The sequence below is a fragment of the Macaca thibetana genome, chromosome 2, assembly GCF_024542745.1.
Source record: "Macaca thibetana thibetana isolate TM-01 chromosome 2, ASM2454274v1, whole genome shotgun sequence".
NCBI classification, from domain to species: domain Eukaryota; kingdom Metazoa; phylum Chordata; class Mammalia; order Primates; family Cercopithecidae; genus Macaca; species Macaca thibetana.
Window position 1 is genome coordinate 49635656 of NC_065579.1, and position 18013 is coordinate 49653668.

Here is an 18013-nt window from a genome sequence, read left to right on the forward strand (position 1 = left end):
GGACGTGGATAGAGCTGGAGATCATTATCCTTAGCAAACTAGCACAGGAACAAAAAACCAAATGCTGGGGGGCCGCAGTGGCTCATGCCTGTAATCCCAGCACTTTGGGAGGTTGAGGTAGACGGATCACGAGGCCAGGACATCGAGATCATCCTGGTTAACACGGTGAAACCCCATCTCTACTAAAAAGGCAAAAATGAGCCGGGCGTGATGGCAGGCACCTGTAATCCCAACTACTCGGGAGGCTGAAGCAGGAGAATGGCATGAACCCGGGAGGCGGAGCTTGCGAGCCGATATTGCGCCACTGCATGCCAGCCCAGGCGACAGAGCAAAACTCCGTCTGAAAAACAAACAAACAAACAAAAAACAAAACAAAAAGAAAAACAAATACTGCATGTTCTCCCTTATAAGTGGGAGCTAAATGATGAGAACACATGGACACAGAGGAATAACACACACTGGGATCCATCAGAGGTTGGATGGTGGGAGGAGGGAGAGGAACAGGAAAAATAACTAATGGATACTAGGCTTAATACTTGGGTGATGAAATAACCTATACAACAAACTCCCATAACACACATTTACCTATGTAACAAACCTGAACTTGCTGCACATGTACCCCTGAACTTAAAAGTTAAAAAAAAAAAAAAAAAAAAGAGAAGAAACAGCATCTATACTCTGATTCCAACTTGATGAAAAACACATATACAGACGTAGATATAGATTGTATATAGGTAAGGGTAAAGGTTAAATATAAATATAGATCATATCTATTGATATAGTAAAAACAATTGGAGGCACACATACTAAATTATTAACAGTTTTTATCTCTAGGTAATGAATAACTACTATATCTACTAATTTCATTATTTTATTCTTTTCTGTTTTTCAATGTATTTTCTTTCAAATTTCTAAAATAAGAAATTATAAAGTAAAGAAAAATATTATACTGTAAAGATAGAAGATCTGAACACTTGGAAATTGAATAACACAATACTAAGTAATCTATGGATCAAAGAAGTCGTCTTTGGAGAAATTAGAAAATATCTTCAACTGAACAATAAAGTTCAACACATAAAAGTTTGTGAAATAACAATAAAGCAAGCCTTAGAGGAAAATTTATAGCATCATATAATTATATTAGAAAGAAGAGAGGTTTTGAATCAATAACCTAAGATTTCATGTTAAGGAAAAAAGAGAAAAATAAACCAAGGCAAGCAGAAAATAAGAAAACAATAAATATAACAGATACCAATAAAATGGAGAACAAAATACAATAGAAAATATTAGTGGAACCAAAATCTGGTTCTTTGAAGAAACAAAGTTGAAAAACCTTTAGCAAGATTGACAAAGAAAGAAAAAAGGCATGAATTAATATTTTATTTTTGTTTATTATTTCTTTTTAGAGACACAGTCTCACTCTCTTGCATCAGGATGGAGTATACACTGGCGCAGTCACCTCACTGTAGCATTGAAATTTTGGGCTCAAGCAATCCTCCTATATGAATTAATATTTAAATAGTATATCCATTAAGGAAATAATGAAACTTCCAGTTTCTCACAGGTTTGAATTTTAAAATCCACAGATTAACTTGTTTAAGAAAAAAATTATTTGAAAATCTTCTCTTGGTTTTTCAATGTTCACCCAAAGGAAAAAAGGAAAATGTCCTGGAATTCATGTATCCCTCTTCTTTCCAATTTATATGCTCCCAGAGGCCCTGGGATAAAAACTGGGCAAAGAGTAGATCATTTCTTACGGAGCCCGAGAACCTGAAGGAAAAAGTCTAGATGAGGGGCCAGCACCACCAGTTAAGGTTAGGTTGATTGTGCCCTGCACAAGGCACTAATCAAAGAGCAGTGGATAGGAGCTGAAATTCAGCACAAGTTCACTCAACTTTCCATGGGCTGTATATACCTGGGGGTGGGCGGTGGGGCGGGGAAGACTTTTACCTAATTCTAATAAGAGTGCCACCTAGTCACCAAGCCAATGAGGAAGTTCCTTTCTATTAGGTTGGTGCAAAAGCAATTCCGGTTTTGCCATTAAAACCACAATTACTTTTGCACCAAGCTGATATTTTCACTTTGTTGAGTGGCTTTATCACGAAATAGTGTTGGATTTTGTCAAGTGGTCTTTTTTTTCCACTTCCATTGAAATGATCATGTGGGTTTCATCCTTTATTTCATTGATTTAGTGCATTGTGCTGGTTGATCTTTGTATGTTGAACCAACATTGCATTTGTAGATTAAGTCTGACTTATTCATGATTTATGTATTTATATGAATGCAGAATTAGGTTTGCTAGTATATCTGAGTCTTTTTACATTAATGTTTTTAAGATAAGTTTTTTCAGAGTTTTTTTCTCCTGTGATGTCTTTGTCTGGTTTTGCTATCAGAGTAATAATGGCCTCATAGAAGAGTTGGGAAGTGTTGTCTCCTCTTCTGTTCTTCGGAAGAGTTCAAGAAGTATAGGTGTTGATTCTTTTTATTATTATTATTATTATACTCTAAGTTCTAGGGTACATGTGCATAATGTGCAGGTTTGTTACATATGTATACTTGTGCCATGTTGCTGTGCTGCACCCATCAACTAGTCAGCACCCATCAGCTCGTCATTTACATCAGGTATAACTCCCAATGCAACCCTTTCCCCCTCCCCACTTCCCATGATAGGCCCCGGTGTGTGCTGTTCCCCTTCCAGAGTCCAAGTGATCTCATTGTTCAGTTCCCACCTATGAGTGAGAACATGCGGTATTTGGTTTTCTGTTCTTGTGATACTTTGCTGAGAATGATGGTTTCCAGCTACATCCGTGTCCCTACAAAGGACACAAACTCATCCTTTTTAATGGCTGCATAGTATTCCATGGTGTATATGTGCCACATTTTCTTAATCCAGTCTGTCACTGATGGACATTTGGGTTGATTCGAAGTCTTTGCTATTGTGAATAGTGCCACAATAAACATACATGTGCATGTGTCTTTATAGCAACATGATTTATAATCCTTTGGGTATATACCCAGTAATGGGATGGCTGGGTCATATGGTACTTCTAGTTCTAGATCCTTGAGGAATCGCCATACTGTTTTCCATGTTGGTTGAACTAGTTTACAATCCCACCAACAGTGTAAAAGTGTTCCTATTTCTCCACATCCTCTCCAGCACCTGTTGTTTCCTGACTTTTTAATGATTGCCATTCTAACTGGTGTGAGATGGTATCTCATTGTGGTTTTGATTTGCATTTCTCTGATGGCCAGTGATGATGAGCATTTTTTCATGTGCCTGTTGGCTGTATGAATGTCTTCTTTTGAGAAATATCTGTTCATATCTTTTGCCCACTTTTTGATGGGGTTGTTTGTTTTTTTCTTGTAAATTTGTTTGAGTTCTTTGTAGGTTCTGGATATTAGCCCTTTGTCAGATGAGTAGATCGCAAAAATTTTCTCCCATTCTGTAGGTTGCCTGTTCACTCTGATGGTACTTTCTTTTGCTGTGCAGAAGCTCTTTAGTTTAATGAGATTCCATTTGTCAATTTTGGCTTTTGTTGCCATTGCTTTTGGTGTTTTAGACATGAAGTCCTTGCCCATGCCTATGTCCTGAATGGTATTACCTAGGTTTTCTTCTAGGGTTTTTATGGTATTAGGTCTACCATTTAAGTCTCTAATCCATCTTAAATTAATTTTTCATATAAGGAGTAAGGAAAGGATCCAGTTTCAGCTTTCTAATTATGGCTAGCCAATTTTCCCAGCACCATTTATTAAATAGGGAATCGTTTCCCCATTTCTTGTTTCTCTCAGGTTTGTCAAAGATCAGATGGCTGTAGATGTGTGGTATTATTTCTGAGGGCTCTGTTCTGTTCCATTGGTCTATATCTCTGTTTTGGTACCAGTACCATGCTGTTTTGGTTCCTGTAGCCTTGTAGTATAGTTTGAAGTCAGGTAGCGTGATGCCTCCAGCTGTGTTCTTTTGACTTAGGATTGTCTTGGCAATGCGGGCTCTTTTTTGGTTCCATATGAACTTTAAAGCAGTTTTTCCCAATTCTGTGAAGAAACTCATTGGTAGCTTGATGGGGATGGCATTGAATCTATAAATTACCTTGGGCAGTATGACCATTTTCACGATATTGATTCTTCCTATCCATGAGCATGGAATGTTCTTCCATTTGTTTGCGTCCTCTTTTATTTCACTGAGCAGTGGTTTGTAGTTCTCCTTGAAGAGGTCCTTCACATCCTTTGTAAGTTGGATTCCTAGGTATTTTATTCTCTTTGAAGCAATTGTGAATGGAAGTTCATTCATGATTTGGTTCTCTGTTTGTCTGTTACTGGTGTATAAGAATGCTTGTGATTTTTGCATATTGATTTTGTATCCTGAGACTTTGCTGAAGTTGCTTATCAGCTTAAGGAGATTTTGGGCTGAGACAATGGGGTTTTCTAAATATACAATCATGTCATCTGCAAACAGGGACAATTTGACTTCTTCTTTTCCTAACTGAATACCCTTGATTTCTTTCTCTTGCCTGATTGCCCTAGCCAGAACTTCCAACACTATATTGTATAGGAGTGGTGAGAGAGGGCATCCCTGTCTTGTCCCAGTTTTCAAAGGGAATTTTTCCAGTTTTTGCCCATTCAGTGTGATATTGGCTGTGGGTTTGTCATAAATAGCTCTTATTATTTTGAGATATGTTCCATCAGTACCAAATTTATTGAGAGTTTTTAGCATGAAGGGCTGTTGAATTTTGTCAAAGGCCTTTTCTGCATCTATTGAGATAATCATGTGGTTTTTGTCTTTGGTTCTGTTTAAATGCTGGATTACGTTTATTGATTTGCGTATGTTGAACCAGCCTTGCATCCCAGGGATGAAGCCCACTTGATCATGGTGGATAAGCTTTTTGATGTGCTGCTGGATCCGGTTTGCCAGTATTTTATTGAGGATTTTTGCATCTGTATTCATCAGGGATATTGGTCTAAAATTCTCTTTTTTTGTTGTGTCTCTGCCAGGCTTTGGTATCAGGATGATGTTGGCCTCATAAAATGAGTTATGGAGGACTCCCTCTTTTTCTATTGATTGGAATAGTTTCAGAAGGAATGGTACCAGCTCCTCCTTGTACCTCTGGTAGAATTCAGCTGTGAATCCATCTGGTCCTGGACTTTTTTTTGGTTGGTAGGCTATTAATTATTGCCTCAATTTCAGAGCCTGCTATTGGTCTATTCAGGAATTCAGCTTCTTCCTGGTTTAGTCTTGGGAGAGTGTAAGTGTCCAGGAAATTATCCATTTCTTCTAGATTTTCTAGTTTATTTGCATAGAGGTGTTTATAGCATTCTCTGATAGTAGTTTGTATTTCTGTGGGGTCAGTGGTGATATCTCCTTTATCATTTTTTATTGTGTCTATTTGATTCTTCTCTCTTTTCTTCTTTATTGGTCTTGCTAGAAGTCGATCAATTTTGTTGATCTTTTCAAAAAACCAACTCCTGGATTCATTGATTTTTTTGGAGGGTTTTTTGTGTCTCTATCTCCTTCAGTTCTGCTCTGATCTTAGTTATTTCTTGCCTTCTGCTAGCTTTCGAATGTGTTTGCTCTTGCTTCTCTAGTTCTTTTAATTGTGATGTTAGAGTGTCAATTTTAGATCTTTCCAGCTTTCTCTTGTGGGCATATAGTGCTATAAATTTCCCTCCACACACTGCTTTAATGTGTCCCAGAGATTCTGGTATGTTGTATCTTTGTTGTCATTCGTTTCAAAGAACATCTTTATTTCTGCCTTCATTTCGTTATGTACCCAGTTGTCATTCAGGAGCAGGTTATTCAGTTTCCATGTAGTTGAGCAGTTTTGATTGAGTTTCTTAGTCCTGAGTTGTAGTTTGCTTGCACTGTGGTCTGAGCGACAGTTTGGTATAATTTCTGTTCTTGTACATTTGCTGGGAGTGCTTTACTTCTGATTATGTGGTCAATTTTGGAATAAGTGTGATGTGGTGCTGAGTAGAATGTATATTCTGTTGATTTGGGGTGGAGAGTTCTGTAGATGTCTATTAGGTCTGCTTGCTGCAGAGATGAGTTCAATTCCTGGATATTCTTGTTAACTTTCTGTCTCGTTGATCTGTCTAATGTTGACAGTGGGGTGTTGAAGTCTCCCATTAATATTATATGGGAGTCTAAGTCTCTTTGTAAGTCTCTAAGGACTTGCTTTATGAATCTGGGTGCTCCTGTATTGGGTGCATATATATTTAGGATAGTTAGCTCTTCCTGTTGAATTGATCCCTTTACTATTATGTAATGGCCTTCTTTGTCTCTTTTGATCTTTGATGGTTTAAAGTCTGTTTTATCAGAGACTAGTATTGCAACCCCTGCTTTTTTTGCTCTCCATTTGCTTGGTAGATCTTCCTCCATCCCTTTATTTTGAGCCTATGTATGTCTCTGCATGTGAGATGGGTCTCCCAAATACAGCAGACTGATGGGTCTTGACTCTTTATCCAGTTTGCCAGTCTGTCTCTTTTAATTGGAGCATTTAGTCCATTTTCATTTAAGGTTAATATTGTTATGTGTGAACTTGATCCTGCCATTATGATATTAACTGGTTATTTTGCTCATTAGTTGATGCAGTTTCTTCTTAGCCTCAATGGTCTTTACATTTTGGCATATTTTTGCAATGGCTGGTACCAGTTGTTCCTTTCCATGTTTAGTGCTTCCTTCAGGGTCTCTTGTAAGGCAGGCCCGGTGGTGACAAAATCTCTAAGCATTTGCTTATCTGTAAAGGATTTTATTTCTCCTTCACTTATGAAACTTAGTTTGGCTGGATATGAAATTCTGGGTTTAAAATTCTTTTCTTTAAGAATGTTGAATATTGGCCCCCACTCTTTTCTGGCTTGTAGAGTTTCTGCCGAGAGATCTGCTGTTAGTCTGATGGGCTTCCCTTTGTGGGTAACCTGACCTTTCTCTCTGGCTGCCCTTAAGATTTTTTCCTTCATTTCAACTTTGGTGAATCTGACAATTATGTGTCTTGGAGTTGCTCTTCTGGAGGAGTATCTTTGTGGCGTTCTCTGTATTTCCTGGATTTGAATGTTGGCCTGCCCTACTAGGTTGGGGAAGTTCTCCTGGATGATATCCTGAAGAGTGTTTTCCAACTTGGTTCCATTTTCCCCCTCACTTTCAGGCACCCCAATCAGACGTAGATTTGGTCTGTTTACATAATCCCATAATTCTTGCAGGCTTTATTCATTTCTTTTTCTTCTTTTTTCTTTAGATTTCTCTTCTCGCTTCATTTCATTCATTTGATCCTCAATCGCTGATATGCTTTCTTCCAGTTGATTGAGTCGGTTACTGAAGCTTGTGCATTTGTCACTTATTTCTCGTGTCATGGTTTTCATCTCTGTCAGGTCGTTTATGGCCTTCTCTGCATTAATTATTCTAGTTATCAATTCTTCCACTCTTTTTTCAAGATTTTTCGTTTCTTTGCGCTGGGTATGTAGTTCCTCCTTTAGCTCTGAGAAGTTTAATGGACTGGAGCCTTCTTCCCTTGTCTCGTCAAAGTCATTCTCCGTCCAGCTTTGAACCGTTGCTGGTAATGAGCTGCATTCCTTTGGAGGGGGAGATGTGCTCTTATTTTTTGAATTTCCAGCTTTTCTGCCCTGCATTTTCCCCATCTTTGTGGTTTTATCTGCCTCTGGTCTTTGATGATGGTGACCTACTGATGGGGTTTTGGTGTGGGTGTCCTTCCTGTTTGTTAGTTTTCCTTCTAGCAGTCTGGACCCTCAGTTGTAGGTCTGTTGGAGATTGCTTGAGGTCCACTCCAGACCCTGTTTGCGTGAGTATTAGCAGCAGAGGCTGCAGAAGATAGAATACTGCTGAACAGCGAGTGTACCTGTCTGATTCTTGCTTTGGAAGCTTCCTCTCAGGGGTGTACTCCACCGTGTGAGGTGTGGGGTGTTGGTCTGCCCCTAGTAGGGGATGTCTCCCAGTTAGGCTACTCAGGGGTCAGGGACCCACTTGAGCAGGCAGTCTGTCCATTCTCAGATCTCAACCTCCATGTTGGGAGATCCACACTGCTCTCTTCAAAGCTGTCAGACAGAGTCGTTTGCATCTGCAGAGGTTTCAGCTGCTTTTTTGTTGTTGTTGTTGTAGTTGTTTAGCTCTGCCCTGTCCCCAGAGGTGGAGTCTACAGAGACAGGCAGGACTCCTTGAGCTGCTGTGAGCTCCACCCAGTTGGAGCTTCCCAGCCACTTTGTTTACCTACTTAAGCCTCAGCAATGGCGGGTGCCCCTCCCCCAGCCTCCCTGCTGCCTTGCCATGAGATCGCAGAGTGCTGTGCTAGCAATGAGGGAGGCTCCGTGGGCATGGGACCCTCCCGGCCAGGTGTGGGATATAATCTCCTGGTGTGCCCGTTTGCTAAGATCCTTGGTAAAGCGCAGTATTAGGGTGGGAGTTACCCAATTTTCCAGGTGTTGTGTGTCTCATTTCCCCTGGCTAGGAAAAGGGATTCCCTTCCCCCTTGGGCTTCCCAGGTGAGGCGATGCCTCGCCCTGCTTCAGCTCTGGCTGGTGGGGCTGCAGCAGCTGACCAGCACTGATTGTCGGGCACTCCCTAGTGAGATGAACCCAGTACCTCAGTTGAAAGTGCAGAAATCACCTGTCTTCTGTGTCACTCACACTGGGAGTTGGAGACTGGAGCTGTTCCTATTCCACCATCTTCTGATTCCTTTTTTATATCTGGTAGAAATCACCTAGAAATCTAGAACTAGTCTTTTGTTAGAAGTTTATTTTTTTAAATTTCTAATCCTACCCCTTAAATAGTTATAAATCTATTCAGATTTTTCCACTTATTCTTGAATCAGTCTCAGTAATTTGTGATTTTCTTTTTCAAAATTTCGGAAAATAAGTTTTGGTTTTGTTGATTTTCTTTACTGTTTTTCTTTTCTCTATTTTATTTACTTTCACTCTAATCTTTATTATTTCCCTCCTTCTGCTTGTTATGAGTTTCATTTGCTCTTTTTTCTCTTTTCTTAAGACGAAAATATTATAGTATTGGATTGAAAACTTTATTGTTTTGTAATATAGGTGGCAAGAGCCTGAAATATCTCTGTAAGCACTGCTTTATCCACGACCTGTAAGTTTTGGGTTCATTTTTATTCATCTCAAAGTATTTTCTCATTTTTATTGGGTTCTTTTTTTTTTGACCCATTGATGATTTGGGACAATGCTATTTTGTTTCCATAGAATTTGAATGGCTCCAGTATATATCTGAAATCCCAGAAGGACATGCACATGTACAGGGCTTGAGCATGCCTAGGAAACATCTGAGAAGGCCATACTCTCACCTCTAGCTTGAGACGCTGCATAATCCAGAAGTAAAGGCTGATGCAGAGTTTTAAAGTATCCAAGTGTTAAAGGCATGCCCCGACACACATATGAAGCCCTCAGTAAAGGCTGGAATACTTATTGATTCATGTCATTTAAAAACCTGTGTGTGATCATTAGCTGACCACTAAGTTAAACAAGCAGAGACTCCTGTGAATGCTTATGACAGTGAATAGGGACCTGAGTGAAGCATTCAAGTTAAGTCACTAAAAAAACAGCAACAATAGTAACAAATAGTAGCAATAGTAAACCCTGAGTGGGGGAAATCTGTTTTGGGGAGTTAGCACATTATATTATTCAAAATCTCCAGTTCTCCACAAAAAAAAAAAAAAAAAAAAAAGAAAAAAAAATTGACACATGCAAAGAAAAAGGAAATATTGCTCATATATGGATGTAAAAAAGCAGTCAGTGGAAACTGCCCACATGTTGGACTTATTAGATAAAGACTTTAACTCTGCTATTACAACTATAACAAAAATTAAAGGATTTTTTTAAAAAATTACTATGTCTAAAGAATTTCTAAAAGTATACAAAAAGATGTCTCACCAACAAAGAATATAAATAACAATATAAAAATTATAGAAAATAACCAAATATAAATTCTGGAGTTGAAAAGTATAATAACTGAAATAAAAAATTTGTTAGCAAGGCCGAATAGCAGATTTAGACTCCCATAAGAATCAGTGAAGCTGAAGGTAAGTCAATTGTTTTTCAATGTTTACAACCATTCTTATTTTTTTTAAGTTTTGTTTTTGTTCTGTTTTGCAGTTGTTTGTTTTTGTTTTTGTTCAACCTCTTGCTAACCCCAACTGGCTCTGGGTAAGGTCAAGTAAAGACATGTCCTGGTAAATATAATACAGTACTGTATTTTAGAGGGTCTCCTCCAGGATGCTGCTAGATAGGTCAAGCAGTGACAATTTTGGGGGGATGAAGTTTGGAGATGTTCCAAAGTCATCTTACCCCTTTTCACAGCTGCTAATCTGATTGTTTTTACAGCTACTGTGTTTGCAAGCCTGTTCAATTCCAAGTCTAATAAAGAGATGGGGAGAGGGAGATGGGAACTGAGCAAGTTAACATGCCAAGAAGCTCACTATTCTTACAGAGATTCAGCTACAAAAAAAAAAAAAAAAAAAAAAAAGTCTTGGATTGTTATAAGCCTTTCATTAATTTCCAGAGTTCTGAAACATTGATTTTGACAAGTTTTACAATGATATGGAGGAAACAGATTTTCAAAAATCCTTGCCATTCCAGCAGTGCTTCTCTTCAAGTATAGTATTTTTGATAGAATGATTGGGAAGTATTCTTTTCAAAGGAATGTCTCTCAATAAAAATGATGGGATTCTGGAAATGGCAAAAAAAAATAATAATAATAATAAAAAATAGAAAGCTGTCATGGGATTGAAGTCAATTCAAAGGAAAGCAGTACCAGGAGATGAAGGGAGGTCAAGAGATGGAGGCTGGAAGACATTATTCAAAGACTGAATTTAATCTTATCTGAAGCTAGCATCCTACTGAACTTGTAATTTTTATAATCACAAAATTTCATTTTTCCTAAGCCAATTTGAGTCATTTCTGTTACCGGAAAACAAGAGTTCCAATGGATATAACATTATATTTTATAATGTCTCCTAAGAACACAGGGGAATCAAAATCAAATCAACTCAGGGATAATCCATCATGTAAGATAGCTGATGGCTCTCCTATCTTTACTTGAATTTGGCAGAAAGGATATTTTAGGAAATAGCTAAACACTAAATTTAAGAAAACAGTAAAGACTGAAGTTAAAGTCAAGGAAATAGGTAAGATAGTCAAGGAAAAAATGTAGAAAAAAAAAAGCAAAGGTTAAGCAAAACATTGAGAAATGCCTACACTAAGTTTTAGAAGAAAGGAGAGAACCAAAAGATAATAGAGAAGAAATAAGAAAATAAGGAAAACAAAAGTTGGGGATAGTTTCAATGTGAGCAACAATATTAAATGTTAGTGTTGGTCAGATTAATGGCCAGGGAAAAAGCCATTCACATTGTAGATAAAGAGCACAGTAACTTCTGCTAGAGTAATTTCAGCAAAAGAAGAAAAGTTACTTTGGAGGAAGGAAAATATAAACCTTGAGAATATCACTGAATAAAGAATGATACCAGAGCCCAAAGCAGCATCTTTGACTCTCAATGGCTATTTGACCTCCGGATCACAATGTTCCCCCAGCATATCTGATTAAAATAAAGTAACTGAAAAGAATTCACAGGACAATGCAATATCTTATAATAAGCTAGTCATTCATCTACTTCAGCAAAAATCCAAAATTGGGAACATAAACACAATAAAAAAAAATTGTCTGGTCTCCAAGCATAATAACACTTTTAACATGTCTTACAGAGAGAAAAACTCATTTAGTTTTATTTATTTAACTCTGACTGGCATTATCCAAGACATAAGTGAATGACTTTGAAGTTTGAAGGAAAAATGGAAATATCAATATGAAAGAGTTAGAATGACAAATGTGTGAGAAAGTATGCTATAAACTCCAGTACTCATGAATTAGAAGGAACAAAGACATGTGGTCTAGCAAACTGAGAGGTAGTGAGGCATGGGCAGCAGATGTAAGCTGGATATCATTTCACATCCCCTTGCAGCTTCAGAGAAAAAGAGGAGATACAGAGGGATTGTTATGTCACGTGACTAATATCTCCCTAAATGCCAATGGTTAAGAGCAGAAAAATCCACATAATGCTTTGGAATAAGAAGAAAGCACTTTAATAGCAGATCCCACTTCAGAGGATACATATTAATTCTGAGAGATTGTATAAGAAAAAGAAGGACTTGACAGGAACCAACATTGGTTTTGTGAGTTGAAAATTACCTGGAAGACAAGATACAGAAAAGCTTTGTAAATCAGAACTAGAATTCTTCTGCTCTTCAAATTATAGGTCACAGAAATATTTGATTTAACCAGTCTCTAATAGTGCCAGCCTGTCAGGCTGAAGACTACTTACATGAGTTTCTTACAATGCAAAATAATAACCCTGTTAAAATTAAAAAGGTTTAAAATGCATTTCCTTTTGATGGGATTAAGAAAGTCCTAATATTTAGAAAAAGGAAATTAATATTAATTTTCTAAGAAGACTGACTTGCTTTACATATATTTAAATAACAAAAGAACTACTTTTATCTTTTTCTAAGAATTTAGGAAGGTGAATGGTGTGTGAAAAAAAATTGGTTTTTAATATTTGCAAGCATTTGATAAATTTTACGAGGTTGTTTTTTCATGCTCTTTATTAATATCCTTAAAGAATAATAGTAGAGTGTATAAAAATAGAAAGAAAGGAAGAAGGAAGGAAGAAAGGAAAAAAGGAAGGAAGGAAGGGAAAGGAGACGAAGAAAGAAGGGAAGGATGGAGGGAGGAAGAAGGAAGGAAGGAAGGAAGCAAGGAAGAAAAAAAGAAAGAGGAAAGAAGGAGGAAAAGGTGAAAGAAAAATCAAGAGAGTGCTTACTGACTTTGCAAAATCTAAATTCATTGTCTGTTTTATATATCATTATCATTTCCTTTTAGGAACTCTAATAGAAATCTTTGTTATTTTTACTGTATGTGTACAGTGAAATAAAAAGATAATATAAAATTGTGTGTACTATAAGGATTAAAAATGTCAAAGCCACTTAACCAGGTTTCCTGACTTCTGCTTTGTCTGCCTGAGTTAGCTTGCAATGAAAGAATAGACAAGACAAATACTGTAAAATTGAATTGAGAGTAACCAATGTGAGTAATGCTTTTATCTCAAGACACCTATTACCTGCCTGCCAGTACTATTTATATTAGCAAAGGCATTTTTTTTTGTTTTCCAAGTCTACTTATCTGAGTAATCAACTGCAAATCTCTTTTTCAATTGGGAAACATTGGTCCATATGAGGACCAATGTCCTCTTTCAGGGTATCATAGTATAACTTAATTACCTAGAAGTGACTTATAAATTACAGTTCTTAGACTCTGTAGCGCTGCTTACCTTAGTCCATCTGTGTTGCTATAAAGGAATACCTGAGAATGGGTAATTTGTAAAGAAAAATGATTTACTTTGTTCTCAGTTCTGCAGGCTGTACTAGAAGCATGGCATAAACATCTGCTTTTGATGAAGGCTTCAAGAAGCTTCCATTCATGGCAGAAAGTGAAGGGAAGCCAGAATGTGCAGATCACACAGTGAGAAAGGAAACAAGAGGGCTTGCAGGTGACAGGCTCTTTTTAACAAGCAGCTCTCATGGGAGTTAATAGAGTGAGAAACAACTCATTCACTACTGTGAGAATGGTGCCAAGCTATTCATGAGGGATTTGCATTCATGACCCAAACCTCTCCCACCTCCAATATTGAAGATCAAATTTCAACATGACACTTGGAGAGCCAAACAAACCATATCCAAACCTTAGCAATGCATGTCTTTTTTTTTTTGGATAAGAATCCCTTAAAACAGAAAAGAGCCAATGTCTGCCCTAACCCCAAAATTTCTTTGTTATCTTGTGTATTATAAAAATGCAAGCTAGCTTTATACTCTGTTCCCACATTGGATTTTGTTCTAATATAATTATTCTGTTTTAAAATATTTTCCTCAGAGTAACATAAACATTCCCAGAAAACATTCCACTTTTATACTACAGTTTCCAGTGCCCAGTGCTACCTACCCCCAAGATGTAAAGGAAGAAGAGTGTACACTCAATTTTACAGATCCCTATAAAGACAGAGTCTCGCACTGTCGACCAGGCTGGAGTGCAGTGGTCCGATCTCGGCTCACTGCAAGCTCCGCCTCCCGGGTTCTTGCCTCCAGAGTACTGGGATTACAGGCACCCGCCGCCACACCCGGCATATATATATATATATAGATATAGATATATATATAGATATATAGATATATAGATATTTAGTAGAAGCGGGATTTCACCGTATTAGCCAGGATGGTCTTATCTCCTAACCTCGTGATCCGACCGCCTGGGCCTCCCAAAGTGCTGGGATTACAGGCGTGAGGCACAACGCCCGGCCCAAAATAACTTACTTTAAAAAATAATTTAAGGTCTATAGAACAATATAGGCCAATATGAAGTTTCACTGATGCTTTATGGATTTTCTATAATGAAACTGGTTTTTGTTTTTCTTTTAGAGGGAGTTTTGCTCTTGTTGTCCAGGCTGGAGTGCAATGGCACGATCTCAGCTCACTGCAACCTCTACCTGCCAGGTTCAAGCTATTTTCCTGCCTCGGTCTCTTGAATAGCTGGGATTACAGGCGCCCACCACCATGCTCAGCTAATTTTTGTATTTTAGTAGAGACAGGGTTTCTCCATGTTGACCATGCTGGTCTCAAACTCCTGACCTCAGGTGATCCGCCCTCCTTGGCCTCCCAAAGTGCTGGGATTACAGGCGTGAGACACCATGCCTGGCTATAATGAAACATTTTTGAAGATGATTATACCAGGTAAAAAAAACCTCATCTAAGGAGAATAAGTGGGTCAGAGAAAAGGAAGTCAATTCTTTAAACAATAAATGAAATTTTTTTAACATGATAAATACCAGTTAAATTATTAGATTGCCTAAACTAAAAGAAGACAAGCAGGAAGCAGTCAAACATGAAAGTAATGTGCTGTAATCAAATGTGGATAGTAATCTCTTGCAATAAATGTTCATGCAGGGCTCCCTCGGTTGACCCCTCTGCAGTCTACATACATTTCTTAATGAAGGACATGCAACCACCTCCCAATATTAAAGACATGCAAAGATTCATTAGGAGAGGCTTTAAATTATCCAAGCAGATTTTCTCCCCAATTGATGATTAATGTCATTAATCAACTGAAGGTACCCTTGTAGTTCTACTAAACAGGTATACCTAGAAGCAAATGTACATTGTTTGTAACAAGAGAAACACACATATTCCTGAATAATGAAGTTGAGGTATTTATTGTGCATATTTATCATTTCTGTTATCAAAAAGAAATTTTTTTAAATCATTCAAAATTAAATTTTAGCAAACTCTTCTTCCCTGCTTTGTGGTAGTAGCAAATCTTGTAACTAAGGTTCCTGTATAAAAGAAGTGTTTTAAAAAAGAGGTTGATAGTCTAAGCATTCATCAGTGTTCGCCATTGCATTCCCTCAGTTTTCTTTTCCTCTACTTTTTTTCTCCCGTTTCTCTACCCCGCTTTCCTCCCCCGATACTTTTTATTCATTGCACATTCTCTCTTTTTCCTTGTCTTCTCCTGCTACTCCAGCTGATTTCATTCTTCCTCTTCCTAGTCTTTAACCTCTTGGGCCTCAGGGAAGAAGATGTCATTTTAAGTTTTCCTATGAGTTCACAAATCTCCCCTTAAACAATTTCGGTTTCCTTAACCGTCATATGGAATATTCAATTCTTTCACCTCATCAGTTGCTTGTTTTCCCTGTTCCCTAAAATCTGAGGGACATGGTCTAACACACACCCTGGTAAATGCGAGAGTCACACACTCAATTCTAGATACAGCTTGGCTGAGTGGGAACTCACAGAAGCTGACCTCAGTAGTAAAGAGTTACTGTCCAGAGACTGGGGCAGGAGAGTGTGGGACTGGTTAGTAAGGGATTGTCATGGACATCTCCCTGCTATTTCAGTTTCTACTGTTTGCTGCTTCCTCATTTTAATTAGGCAAAAGTAATGAGCCTTTTGTTCTGCAGAATTGCTCTAAAAACTTCTTCAACAGAAGTCCTTCCCGCAAAATAACTTATGCTAATTCTACATATTCCAAATTCAACCAGCTATCACTAGAAATGGGGAGAAACTGAGACTTTATCTCCTATTAGGTATTCAGTCCCTATTTCCTATCATCTATAGTAATACATAGGAAATCCTGGAGGCCTTTCATAGTAAAAATCCTGTACTGAAACAATCATGTTGAGAATAGGAAAAATGAAATCTAAATCTCTTTATTCCCATGTAATCTTTAATACTGTTTGAGGATTGCATTGTGAGTTAGGTACAGGTGACATTAACATCCTCTAGATTTCTATTCTCGTGAACCCCAAAGCTAAATGAAGCCTCATCCTAAATTCCAAACTTACACACTAGATTCAGTTAAAATAGCCTAGAAACCTTATTAAGTGCTATCTAAAGGCTCAAGACAGAGAATTTGAATTTCACTGTCTTTTTCTTTTCTCTCATTTTGTTCCACAGGGATTAGCTAAGGCACATAACCCTTTAAACCATTGTAAACAGTGAACTCTCACAGTTATTTTATTTTAAATTATTTTTCCTCCTTTATTCATTTGTAGCCCAGGGATTACAATGTTTTTAATGATACATTGCCATTCTGATTTATGTCATTGGGTGCTTTGGACTTAAACTACGTGATTCCATGCATTTTACTTTGTACTCTTTTGACTGCTGTTATGAAGAAGTAATGTTCTCAGGAAGTCTCTCATTGTAGCTCAGAGCCAATCATTACAGTTGAAAGCATCCAAGGTTTCAAATGAAAATGTCAAAAGTGAATTACATCTTTCAAAATAAATTATTGTTGGGCTACATTGTGAAAGCAGTATATTTTTTCAATCAAGGGTTTACAGTCATTTTCAATAGCATTTTATGAAAAATTTTCAAGATATTAACTTTCCAAATATTTTCAGTAATTTCAGACCTTTGATTTTTTGCCATCCCTTCTCAAATGTCAATTGAACTACCCATGAAACCAGTAAAAGCAAGCACATCTTAAGAGCCCTACTACTGGTAACTGGATCATGTTTATAACTTTTTATTTAATATTCATTATTTATGGGGCTGTTTTCTCTTAAATTTTGATTACTGGGTATTAATGTATTAACTCTACTTTAATCAGTATAAACTAGATTAGTGAGAGATCAATGAAAGGCAACAGAAGAACTAATCTCAGGATACTGACTCTTCTTCATTTTACATTGGTGCCTGCAAAATATTTCACTTGTGTTTTAGAGAACCAGTATGCTTCCAGATATTCAGCCGTGAAAGGGAATCAGTGCATATTGTTACTGATGGAAGGTATCCAAGTCACCAGCAACAAATTGTACAGATCTGTAGCAACTTCACTTCTTGCCTCCTCAGAAGAAATAATTTGACTGAGGGGTGTAAGTCAGAAAAAGAGACTGAGTCAAGTTTCAGATCAAGAGCGGAAGTGTATTAAAAAGCTTTAGAGCAGGAGAAAACAGAAAGTACACTTGGAAGAGACCCAAGCAGGCACCAAGAAGGTCAAGTGCAACATTTAACCTAGTTCTACGACTTTATAGGCTGTTCCAGTTTCGTCATCTTGCACTTCTTTCGCACGATTCTTCCCTTAGGGTGGGCTGCCTGCCTGCACAGTGGTCTCCTTATGCTTGGGAAGTGAGCACACACAGTGGGTTTTGGAAGTTGTGTGCATGCTCATCTGAGACTTTCTTCCCTTTTCCAGTGGACTACCCCCAGAAGGTCATACTCTGCCATTTTGTCTCTTAATGTGCACGCCCAGGTTCACTCACCAAATACCTGAGATTTTACTGGAAGCCCTTTTTGCTTCTCCCTGCCTCCTGCATTCAATTAACACATTAATGTTAACAGCTGTGGGTCATTAGGAGCTTGTCTCTCCCTGGTGCCAGCTGCCAAATTATCATTTTTAGAGAGTCAATGTGATAATTGTTGAACCATCACTGATGATAGCCTGACATTCCTGGTGGACAGG